The sequence below is a fragment of the Helianthus annuus genome, chromosome 9, assembly GCF_002127325.2.
Source record: "Helianthus annuus cultivar XRQ/B chromosome 9, HanXRQr2.0-SUNRISE, whole genome shotgun sequence".
Taxonomy (NCBI): domain Eukaryota; kingdom Viridiplantae; phylum Streptophyta; class Magnoliopsida; order Asterales; family Asteraceae; genus Helianthus; species Helianthus annuus.
In genome coordinates, this window is record NC_035441.2 from 96,545,953 (window position 1) to 96,557,253 (window position 11,301).

Here is an 11,301-nt window from a genome sequence, read left to right on the forward strand (position 1 = left end):
TGATGAATTGAAAAGATGGTGTGCTGTAACCTTAATTTGATGATAGAGAATTGAAGAAATGAATTGAGGGTTGGTTAGAGTTACAAATGGGGGAATAGAAATGGTTGAGAGGGAAAACGACTATTGTACCCTCATGTGCATCTCACATGACAATAATTAACTGAGATTTCTAACAAGGTTTGGTCTAAAGGACAAAACGTGCAAGATTTTGAAAGGTAAAGGACACTGCCTGTAAATTTTTGGCCAAAAGGACAGCGCCTGCAATTTGATGTAAACATAAAGGACAAAACTTGTAATTTACTCGTTTCTTTTATCATATAGTATAGATATAGATATCATTTCAAATCATTTAATACACCATAAATAGCAGCGGCAAGTAGTGTTTGGGTCCCTTGGGCTTCTAGATTTGAATTGACGAGCCCATGTTTTTTGACTTAAAACCCTTGCCTATATGTGGGGCACACCGTGTGTTTTCCTCTCCTTGCCCTTCGGTAAACATTGCATACTTACATCAAGTTGTTATCAAATCTTTTGTTAAATATAACGAGTTTACAACTTATAACCTAATCTACAAATTGTGCTATAGTGTCAACTAGTATATCCTATTTTACAACACTAAAGAAGTAAAAAGTACAAACAAAAACAGTGAAGCAAATCCTACAGGGTTTGATTCAACCAGAGGCGTCTCCAAGAATTCACGTACCCTGTTCAAGCTTGAAAAATATGCCTTTCCGTAATGTTTTATTATTATTTAAAAAATTAGCAAATTAGTTTTGGAAGTGAATTTCAAAGATTGTCCTTTATTTTTATACTAATTTTCAGGCACTGTCCTTTATGTTTAAAATTGACGAGTTTTGTCCTTTATGTTTTCATATCATACACGTTTTGTCCTTTAGGCCTAATCCAGTTAGTTTTTTCAGTTAAATTTGGTCATATGCTTTGCACATGAGGGCATTTTTGTCGGTTCAAAGGTAAGTTCAAAGGCAGATTTACAGCTCAAAGCTTCTGCAACCTTTGAATTGACAAAAATGTCCTCATGTGCAAAGCACATGACCAAATTTAACTGAAAAAACTAACTGGGTTAGGCCTAAAGGACAAAACGTGTATGATATGAAAACATAAAGGACAAAACTCGTCAATTTTAAACATAAAGGACAACGCCTGAAAATGGGTATAAAGATAAAGGACAATCCTTGAAATTCACTCTACTTTTGGACTCAATAAACCTAATGCCAAGTTGGCTAAATTCTAAACCATAAAAAATGATTTGTAAATGAGTCTATATTGGAATTGGTATGTATTTACTATTTAAAAAAAATAACATATACATATGGGATTTTTTTTTTTAAAAAATCGCATGCCCCTCAAAATCACGGGCCTTGTGCGGATGTCCTCCCCACACACCATCTAGTGGTGCACAAAAAACCCGAACCCGGACCCAGAAAAAAAACCCGGAACCGGGTATTATAAAAACCGGGTTTTCTATGCCCGAACCCGAACCCGACCCTACCCATAGGATAGGGACCGGGTATTCATATTTGATCTAAAACCCAACCCGGAACCGGGTTTTTTTATACCTGGTTTATACCCGAAACCCGGTTTTTATAAATACCCGGAACCGGTTTTTATAAATACCCGGAACCGGGTTTATAAATACCCGGAACTGGGTTTTTTTTTATACCCGGTTATATAGCTACCTCTAGTTTTAAGTAGATGCATCTTTGAAAATATGATTACACACACCTAATTATGGACATTCCACTTCTGTTTAAGCTTATGGGCTTCGTGAGGGCTTTTAAAGCTTTGGGGAATATCACTCACAAAGTTGATTGTTGTTTATGTAATCCAAAAGGATTCAAATCAGGACTATTCCTTCGATCTAGCACTATCAAATTTAAATTTAGAAATGTCATTAAAATTTCAATAGGCACCATCCACTAAAACGTATAAAAAGAAGCATTAATACCGGTCGGATTTTTTTAATACCCGGTGCGGGTTTTTTCCCAACCCGATGCATACCCGAATTCTACCCGATGAATACCCGAACCGGACCCGAACCCAGAAATAGGGTGTTATAATACCCGGGTTTTATAAAACCCGACCCGGACCCTACCCGAACCCGGGTATATAGGGTATACATTTTTGGTAGAAAACCCGGACCCGGATCCGACCTGGTTTTTAAAAAAACCCAATTTTGTAAAACACAATCCTACCCGAACCCGGTTCCATACCCAGAACCGGTTTTTAAAAAAACCCGATTTGTGCACCAGTAAGTCACCATCAAAGCCGCCAGTGAATTCAAGTTCCAAGTTAAGGAATGTTAGCATATGGGCTCAAACTTGATGACATTTGACAATGGGCCAAGTTTCTGAGTCAGGGTCAAGGAAATTTTAGCCTATGGGTAATGAGCCCAAGCTTGATGACATTGACACGGGCCAAACTTGCAAGTGAGGCTCAAGTAATTTTTATCATAAAATGGGCCTACTCAATAATATTCTTGATTTTAGTTTCTTTTTCCGACATCATCATGCATTCGATTTATCCCCTTCATCACTTTTGGAAACACCCTCTTAAATGTATTCAAACTAATCTATATCTATATCCATATTCATATCTATATCTATATCTAATGCATATTGCAAGGACAACTTAATGTAATTTGCCACTTTACTTAAAACACCTTTAATGCATGTTGTACAACATCTTTAAGCATGATATGTTTTAGGCCAAATAGTCCAAATTTTAAATCCCCCGCTCATCTCCAAGATGAAAAAAACCCTAATTCAACTTTCAAATCAAACCCACATCTTCTCTTAAACCCACCTCTTCTCATCCTCCGTTCTCTCTCAAATTCCAGCCGGATCTACTCTCTCTTTACTCTTTAGCGATTCACCCTTAAATTCCATCATTTTCGCTTCAGTACCCCCACCCGTTTCTTTCCATCTTCTGTTCTAAACCCTAATCAAAACCCTAACACTACCGTCTACGGCGGAGCAAACCCTAACCTCCGTCTCCTTTCCTCCAACTCTCACCGAATAACGACATTGCTTTCCCTACATAGTACATACACAAATTCCACACTTTAACATCACAAAATCCCAAATTATAGTCAGATCTCACAAACCCACCTTCATTTAGTATTAACAAAATCTTTAACACCCTTCTGATTCATCAACACTTCAACAAGCTAAACATCAATATCATCATCTGGAATCAGTAGCAATTTGATGTGGTGGGTAACTCTAATGAACTTTTATTATAATTATTAATTGTTATCATGATATGATATACACTAAATAGTTTCTTTCATATATGCTGATTTTTTCAGCGTGTTAACAATCAAAATGTTCTGTGAATAGTTCATAAATCATTTGTAAGTACAGCAGTGTTCATTTACAAATGAAACATTTTACTAACGGTTTGACTTTCAAAACCAGACCGCCACTAATCAACAGTAGAAAGAAGCAACATAGCATTACAAACTGAACTATTTGGTTCAAGATCAGTGCATGTGCTTACTCAGTTGAGCTACTGTTCTTTTAATCTATATATTTTGGACTAACCTGACATGTAATTAAATTATGTCCACTACCGAACAAAAGAGATTTTATTGACATGGGCTCACGTGAGAGAAAAAAAGCAGTACTATGTATAAATTTTCAACAGATCTTGGCCCACCAAAGAAGAAATTTGTACCTTTGGGTCTGTAATATATTTTTTTGTTATATTTTCAGAAAACAGACTAAGTTAATCTATCACAAAGAGATGCTAATTATAATTTTTTAGAATGTTCAGCATATTACATTTCGTATATGTATCGATTAATGAATTATGGTTAAAGCATTATGTACTTATGATTGATTTGATGGAAAGATTGATAAACTACCAGCTAAAGAAATTAACAAAAGTATATCACAAAAAAATCGATAAACTAACAGAAAAACGAGTGTCAACATATCATGAATAACAAAACTAACTTAAGTACTATACAATATATCACGAGACGACTGATAAACTAACGGTAAACAAGTATCCTATTGTAAATCGCTACTCCCGCCGCATCGCGCGGGTAAATGGCTAGTAATAATAAATAAATAAATAAATAATATGTTTTCTCAAATAATAAATTTAATTATAGTATATTGGGAAAAAATATATACTGGGAAGTATGATTTAGGGTATGTTTGGCAAAAGTAGCTGGTGGTTGGTGGCTAGAAGCTGTTAGTTAGTAGCTGTAGCTTTTTAGATACATTTGATGTTTGGCAGAGTAACTAGAGCTTTTAATACAAATGTATAAAATGACCAAAATGGACATAACTAAAAATTTAAAAAGTTTGTGCATTAAAAAGTTCATTATCTTTAGAGAGGTTAAAATAGTCATTTTTTCACTAAAAGCTTGTAGCTCCTTCTAAACGCTATTAATAGGAGCGTTCAACCAAAAGCTTCAAGCTCCTAACCTAGAAGCTTCAAGCTCCTTCAACCAAACAATACTTTTTATTAAGTAGGAGCTTTTTCTTAAAAGCTTAAAACTAGAAGCTACTAAAAGCTCCATGCCAAACATACCCTTAGCTAGGAAGGTTAGAAAACCATTATAACCACTAGATTGGTAATGAACGGTGATGCGTGTGGGTGTGTATATGTTTTAGGTATATATTTTAAACTCTTTTTACACTTATTAGCCAAGTTTTAAATTTATAAAACACGATATTTACTAACACTACACACACATATGGGCAAGTGCACCCATCGTGGACGTAGTATAGTGTTGGTAAGATACCGAGGTCGTCCAAGGACACAAGAGCTTTTAGTACCGGTTTATCCTCAACGTCTAATCAAATCAAAATATTAGAAAAGATTTTTAAAACTAAGAAAAATAAAACTAACTAAATGCTGAAAAATAAAAATAAAAATAAAACAGATAGACAAGATGAATCACTTGGATCCGACTCGTGTATAGTGTAACCTTTGATTATTTTCGCACTTTTGCACTTGTTTAAGAGATTATCTTAGTTATTGTAGTAGGCCCCTCTTTTGAAGGTGACGTTACCCTCAACCCAGTAGTTTGAGTCAGCAAGGATACAATCCTAAAGGGTCGGATTATTGAAAGATAATTAATTAAGTTATTAATGCAAATTATGGTAGGCTCCTCTTTTGAAGGTGATGTTACCCTCGACTAAGTAGTCTGAGTCAGGAGGGATACAGTCCTAAATAGCCGGGTTATAGTATTAATAGTAGTTAACTTATGAGGGGGTCAAAGAGTTTGGATCCCCGCCATCCAATACCTTTGGGCATTGAAGGAGATCCTACTAAATTTGACCTAGGTCCCTTGCAGGACCTCTAAACGCTGAACAAAGGCAAGACTCTTACCAAACCGTTCCCTTAACCCCCGACCAGGTAGCCAACATACCTCCATATAGACCGTGGAGATATGAATGGTGAAAATCTTTTATTTTATATAGACAGTAAAATAATGTCAAGACACCACGGACAAACGATAAGGAAGAATCACCTTCAACATAAGAAACTAGTTGTTAAAGTCATTAATACAAAACCAAATAAAAAGTGCAAACGATTAAAAATAAAAAGCATTACACTAGACACTTGTCTTCACCAACTGATGTAAGAGACTTAGGCAAACATGGCCTTTGATTGTCAAGAACTCTTACGATCAATCTTGGATCCTGAGATAACTCACACACTCTATGATGGACAATGGATGATGGTGGTGGATGATGGTATTATGGTGGTGGTGGGTGGTGGGTGAAGTGTGAGAGAGGTGGTGTGCCAAGGGATGAGTTGAAATGGCTCCAAGCACTCCTATTTATAGGCTGAACAGAAGCCTGGGCACGGCCCCGTGTCCGTCTGACACTCTCTCTCTTCATTAATTATAATTCGCAATTACAATAAATGCGCATGCAGTACTTTGGCCACGCCCCCGTGTTCACTGGGCACGACGCCGTGGTGGGCAATAGAAGCTTCTATTAGTTTGTCTTTTCTGCTGCTTCTTGGGCACGCCCCGTGCTCGCTGAGCACGAGGCGTGTTCAGTCTTCTGCCTTCTCTGTTTTGCTTGGGAGGATGCTGTCGAGGGGTCGGGCAATCCACTTTTGTCCCTTTTCTTGTATTTATGTTAGATTTTGCTGTCTTTTTGCTTCTTTTGTTAATTTGAGCTCATTTAATCCTGAAAATACAAAAAGAAGACAAAAGCACACTTTTTCCAACATTAGTACTAAAAAAGGGTTAGTTTTATGTCACAATTGATATAGTTTATATGTTGCATTTTGCGCATATCAAATACCCCCACACTTGAATCTTTGCTTGTCCTCAAGCAAAACTCTTTATAATGTGGCTTTATTCACTCCCAAATGGAATGGGTAGAAGAGAAGGTTTTTGGGCTTGTCATAGAGTGTCGGGATTTTCCAAGATCGTTTAGGTTTTATTTTTATTTATTTACAATCCTATTCGTCATGATTTATTAAAAACATTTCATATGATAAATTATTTATTAAGGCATAACATACCTTTTTAAAATTCCATTTATATACAAGTTCACATACCTCACGGGGAAGTCACTCACACTCGGCCGAAGGTGTATTTTTAGTGAATCACTCGAGAGCGGCGTGGAACTTATTTCTACCATAAGCTTGCCAAGCAATCAATCCTCCTCCTTTTTCACTTTATACCTTTGTAAATATCAAGAGGACTTTTTGGGTGAAGGGTTAGGCTTAGGCTAAAGGTGGGTGGTTGGGTTAGTGGTTAGTTAAAAAGGGCGAAAAGGCGCAAAAAGCGTTGGTTTTCGTAAAACATTTTGTTTTTGTGACTTTTTGTATTCAATAAAGTATTTATTCAAACAAGCTTTTGTTTGAGGAGCTTTGTTTGCTTATTTCCAACTTCATCATTTCATTTTTTTTTCAACAGTCACACGAAAACCAAGCTTTGTTACTAAAATAAGAGGTAAAAAATGAAAAAGGGATTTTGGTGGGTAAAAATGGTTTTGGGTTAAGAAATGAAAAGGTTTAGGCTCAAAGGGGTTAACTAAGGGGAATTTTTGGGTAGGTAAAAAGAAAAATGAAAATAATGGTGTTGAAAGAAAAAAGGTTAGTCCTAATGCCTCCATCATTTACTTACTTGGGTTTAAGTTGGTAAGGACCGGGAATGAATTATCGTGGCAAGTTCTAGAGTCGTAAGAACCAAGCGGCTATTCAAAGAAGAAACGAAAAATGAGCATTTAGTGTAAAGATATGTATTTTTATGCTCTTTAAAGGCTCAAAACTCACTTTTGTGGGAATGGGTTTTTACGTGCTCAAGTATATATAATCAAATTTTAACTAAGTTTGTCATGCCGTTTCATAATTTTCTTATGTTGGTTCTTTTATCACGACGCTATCGGGTGTAAATTTGTAAAAATATAACCTTGTTAAAATTAGAATTCCCAACTTAAACTTAGACAAGTAAAAAAAATGCAAAATTTTTGAAAAAAAAAATTTGGGGTGATTAGCGATTCCAAATAGAGTTTTGTTTAAGGCTTGTTATTAGGACTTGCAAAATTCAAGGTTTTAGCATCCCCCCACACTTAAATTACACATTGTCCTCAATGTGTCCCAAAAACAAGTTTTTAGGTTGACTAAATGTGTAAAATGGTGTTAAAAGCATAATTTTATGTTACTGGCAGTCTGGACACGGCCCCGTGGTGACCGGGCACGGCCCCGTGTTCAAGTGCCAGTGACAAAAATTAAAGAAAAGAAACAGAAGCCTGGACACGGGGGCGTGTTCAGTGAACACGGCCCGTGTCCAGTTACCTGAACTGGGCGATTTTCTGCAGGATGTTCAGCACGGGGCCGTGTTGGCTGGGCACGGCCCGTGCTGAGCTTACTGTAATGTAGAAATTGTTGTCGGATGACCCTGTTTTCGTGCATGGGGCCATGTTTCTCGTTTCCCTTGTTATCCTTCACCATCCAGAGTGTGTTTTATTCCTGCAAATTAAAATTAAAAGATTAAACTAAACTAAGGATAGTTCCGCGGAATGCCTCCGTGGTGCGCCACGTTTATAAGGGTCCTTGGCTAGACCCAAGGCGAGGTTATATGTTTTCCGAGCTGGATGTTTTGCATCCCATGTTGCACCGTCGGAGAGCATCATCCAAACTCGAATCAATAACCTTCATGTAATTGACTGGGTCATCGTCCTCTATTCTCTTCCCAACCCCGAACTTTACTTCATTATCCCCATATTTCAAAGTGAGTGTTCCGTCATTCATGTCCACTACTGCTTGTGCGGTGGCGAGAAATGGTCTCCCTAGTATGAGGGGGACTTCGGTGTCTTCTTCCATATCAAGTATGACAAAGTCGGCCGGGTAGACGAAATTGTCGACCTTGACTAGGAGATTTTCAATGACACCTTGCGGGAATTTGACGGATCGATTAGCAAGTTGTATACTCATTTTGTAGGACTCGTTTTTCCTAGGCCGAGTCTTTTGAACATTGATGCGGGCATGAGGTTAATGCTAGCCCCAAGGTCGGCTAGTGCATTACGAACGGGGGAGTCCCCGATCGAGCAAGGAATTGTGAAGCTTCTGGGATCAATTTTCTTTTGGGGGAGTTTGTTGAGTACGAGAGCAGAGCATTCTTCGTCAAAGTTAACTAATTGCAATGTTTCAATTTTCCTTTTATGAGTGAGGAAGTCCCTCATGAACTTAGAGTATTTAGGCATTTGGGTTAGGATGTCAATGAAAGGAATGTTGACATGCAATTGTTTTAGTAGACTTTCGAATTTTGCGAATTGCTCATTGGTCTTTTGACGGATTAACCTACCGGGGTACGGAACTCGAGGAGCCTTGGTAGGCTCTGGTGAGGGAGAAGAACCCTTCTCTTGTTGCGGCGGTGTTGCGGTCTCCTCGGTAGGCGGTGGGCCTTCCGCAGGACCCACGGTACGGTTCCGTAGTGTTATGAGATGAACTTGTGCCTTTGGGTTTGTTTCGGTATTACTTGGTAACGCGCCTTGTGGTCTCTCGGAGAAAGTTTGAGCTAGTTGACTTATTTGTTTTTCGATGTTTTGAATACTAGCGTGTTGATTTCTAAAATTTGATTCTAATTATAGAAACCTATCCGAGTTTTTCTTTTCAGTGTCGGAGATAAGGCGAGATATAGTATCTTCAAGCCTCTCTCGTCCACCTTGTTGTTGAGAAAAATTTTGTGACTCATTCCTTGGTTGTTGAAAGTTTGTTCGTTGATTTAGGTTTTGTTGGTTACTACTATTGCTAGGTTCTCTCCAACCAAGGTTAGGGTGGTTACGCCATCCTTGGTTGTAGGTGCCCGTTGGGGGACCTGACGGCCTAGGTCTATTATCAATGTGGTTTACCGATTCTGTTTGTCATCTGTTTCTTTCATACAACTCCAATTTTCATGTGGCCCACCACACCCTTCACAAGCCATAACCGAGACTGTTTTTGTCATTTCTAGCTTTTTAATTTTTGAAGAAAGGGCCTCGATTTGGGCTTGTAAAGAAGTGCTTTCATCAACCTTATGGGCGCCCGGGGCAATAGATTTATTGCCTCGAGGAGTGTGCCATTGAAAATTGGTTTGAGCAATTTCCTCAATCTGATTATATATTTCTTGCGGGCGGCGATTACCTAGAAGTCCCCCGGAGCTAGAGTCAAGTGTTTGTCTTGTGTGTGGCAACAACCCATTATAGAAAGTGGATACTTGTTGCCATATCGCAAGACCGTGATGAGGACACTTTCGCAATAGCTCCTTGAACCTTTCCCAAGTTTCATATAAGGATTCCCCGTCCTCTTGCGAGTATGTATTAATTTCAGTCATTAATTTAGCCATTTTAGCGGGAGGGAAATACTTATATAGAAATTTTTGGGCTAGTTCATCCCAGGTGTTTACCGAACCAACTGGGAGGGTGTTAAGCCAAGCTTTTGCTCGGTCTTTTAGTGAAAATGGAAACATTCGAAGGCGAATGGCGTCATTTGATGCTCCATTGATCTGAAAGGTATCACATATTTCTAAGAAATTAGTAATATGTAGATGGGGATCCTCGTCCGCAAGCCCATGAAAGGTTGTAGAGTTTTGAAGCATCTGTATCAAATGTGGCCGAAGTTCGAAGTTATTGGCTTCGACATTCGGTGCATTGATAGCGGCGCCAAGGTTACCTACGGTGGGTCGTAGGTAATCCATGAGGGTACGCTGGTCCGCCATTGGAAGTGGGTCCCCCGAAACCTTCTCTTGGTTTTTAGCTTTTAGTCTTTTTCTGAGAAAGCGTTCGGGTTCTTCTAGAGGTTCTTTTATGTCTTTGTTAGAACTGGAGCTCATACACTACGTAGAGGTGGCGTCGAGTTCCAAGTCCTGCAACAAAACAGAAAAGAATGTTGGTCAGAAGGTTCACCACGGCCCCGTGCTCAGTGAACACGGCTCGTAGTCGGAGTTACAGTGATTGTTTTCCGGATCCCTGTTACTGGAAAGTTGGACACGACCCCGTGTTGCACCGCCACGGCCCCGTGCTCAGCCTTCTGTAACTCAGAAAATAAAAACTGCCAGTACCAATGCTGGGCACGGGGCGTGTCCGACCAGGCACGGCCCGTGCCGAGCTCTGCAGAAGAGGAAAAATTAAGAAAATCCTTAAAAAAAATAAAAAGAAAAAAAATGATTAGGCCGTTGATTCCTAACTTTCTTAAAATCCTTGTGTCCCCGGCAACGGCGCCAAAAACTTGATGCGTGTGGGTGTCCGATCAAAACAATCTATGGAATAGATTGGCGCGGTGGCGTTTTCGTAAATAATATCAATTTTATTACGTTGACGCGCTTCATTAAGGGTAAAAGGTGTTAACAAATGATATCAAGAAATACTCAGGTAACTGTTTTGATTGTTATTGTTTTTTATATGTCTTACAAAGAGAAGGAAGCATGTATAAATACAAAACAAAGCTATGCTAAACAAGGAAATACAGGACTGTAATTTAGCAATTATGTGGCTAGAAATTAGCTGTAATTGATCGGTTGTAATGCTCTCTAAATTATGAAATGATGTCAATGCTAATCCCACTGATTTCTCTAAAAATATTTTCCCTTTTTGTTTCTTTTCAACACTCCCCCACAAGTTGAGTAGTGGGATCTCCAAAGCTCAACTTGTCAAGACAATAACTGAAGATTTTTGCATTAACTGCCTTTGTTAGAATATCTGCCAACTGGTCTTCTGATCTGACGAACGGGAGTTCAATAATCCCTTATTCTAGCTTCTCTTTAATGAAGTGTCTATCCACATCCACATGTTTCGTTCGATCGTGTTGAACCGGATTTTCTGA

The 11,301-nt window shown here is 38.6% G+C and overlaps 1 non-coding gene across 1 annotated transcript; it reads left to right on the forward strand.

Moving 5' to 3' along the window:
* Positions 1-9,713: 9,713 nt before the first annotated feature.
* Positions 9,714-9,820, forward strand: LOC118482477. The gene has a single exon (XR_004868512.1). It is a non-coding gene; the product is annotated as a small nucleolar RNA R71 (small nucleolar RNA).
* The last annotated feature ends 1,481 nt before the right edge of the window (positions 9,821-11,301 follow it).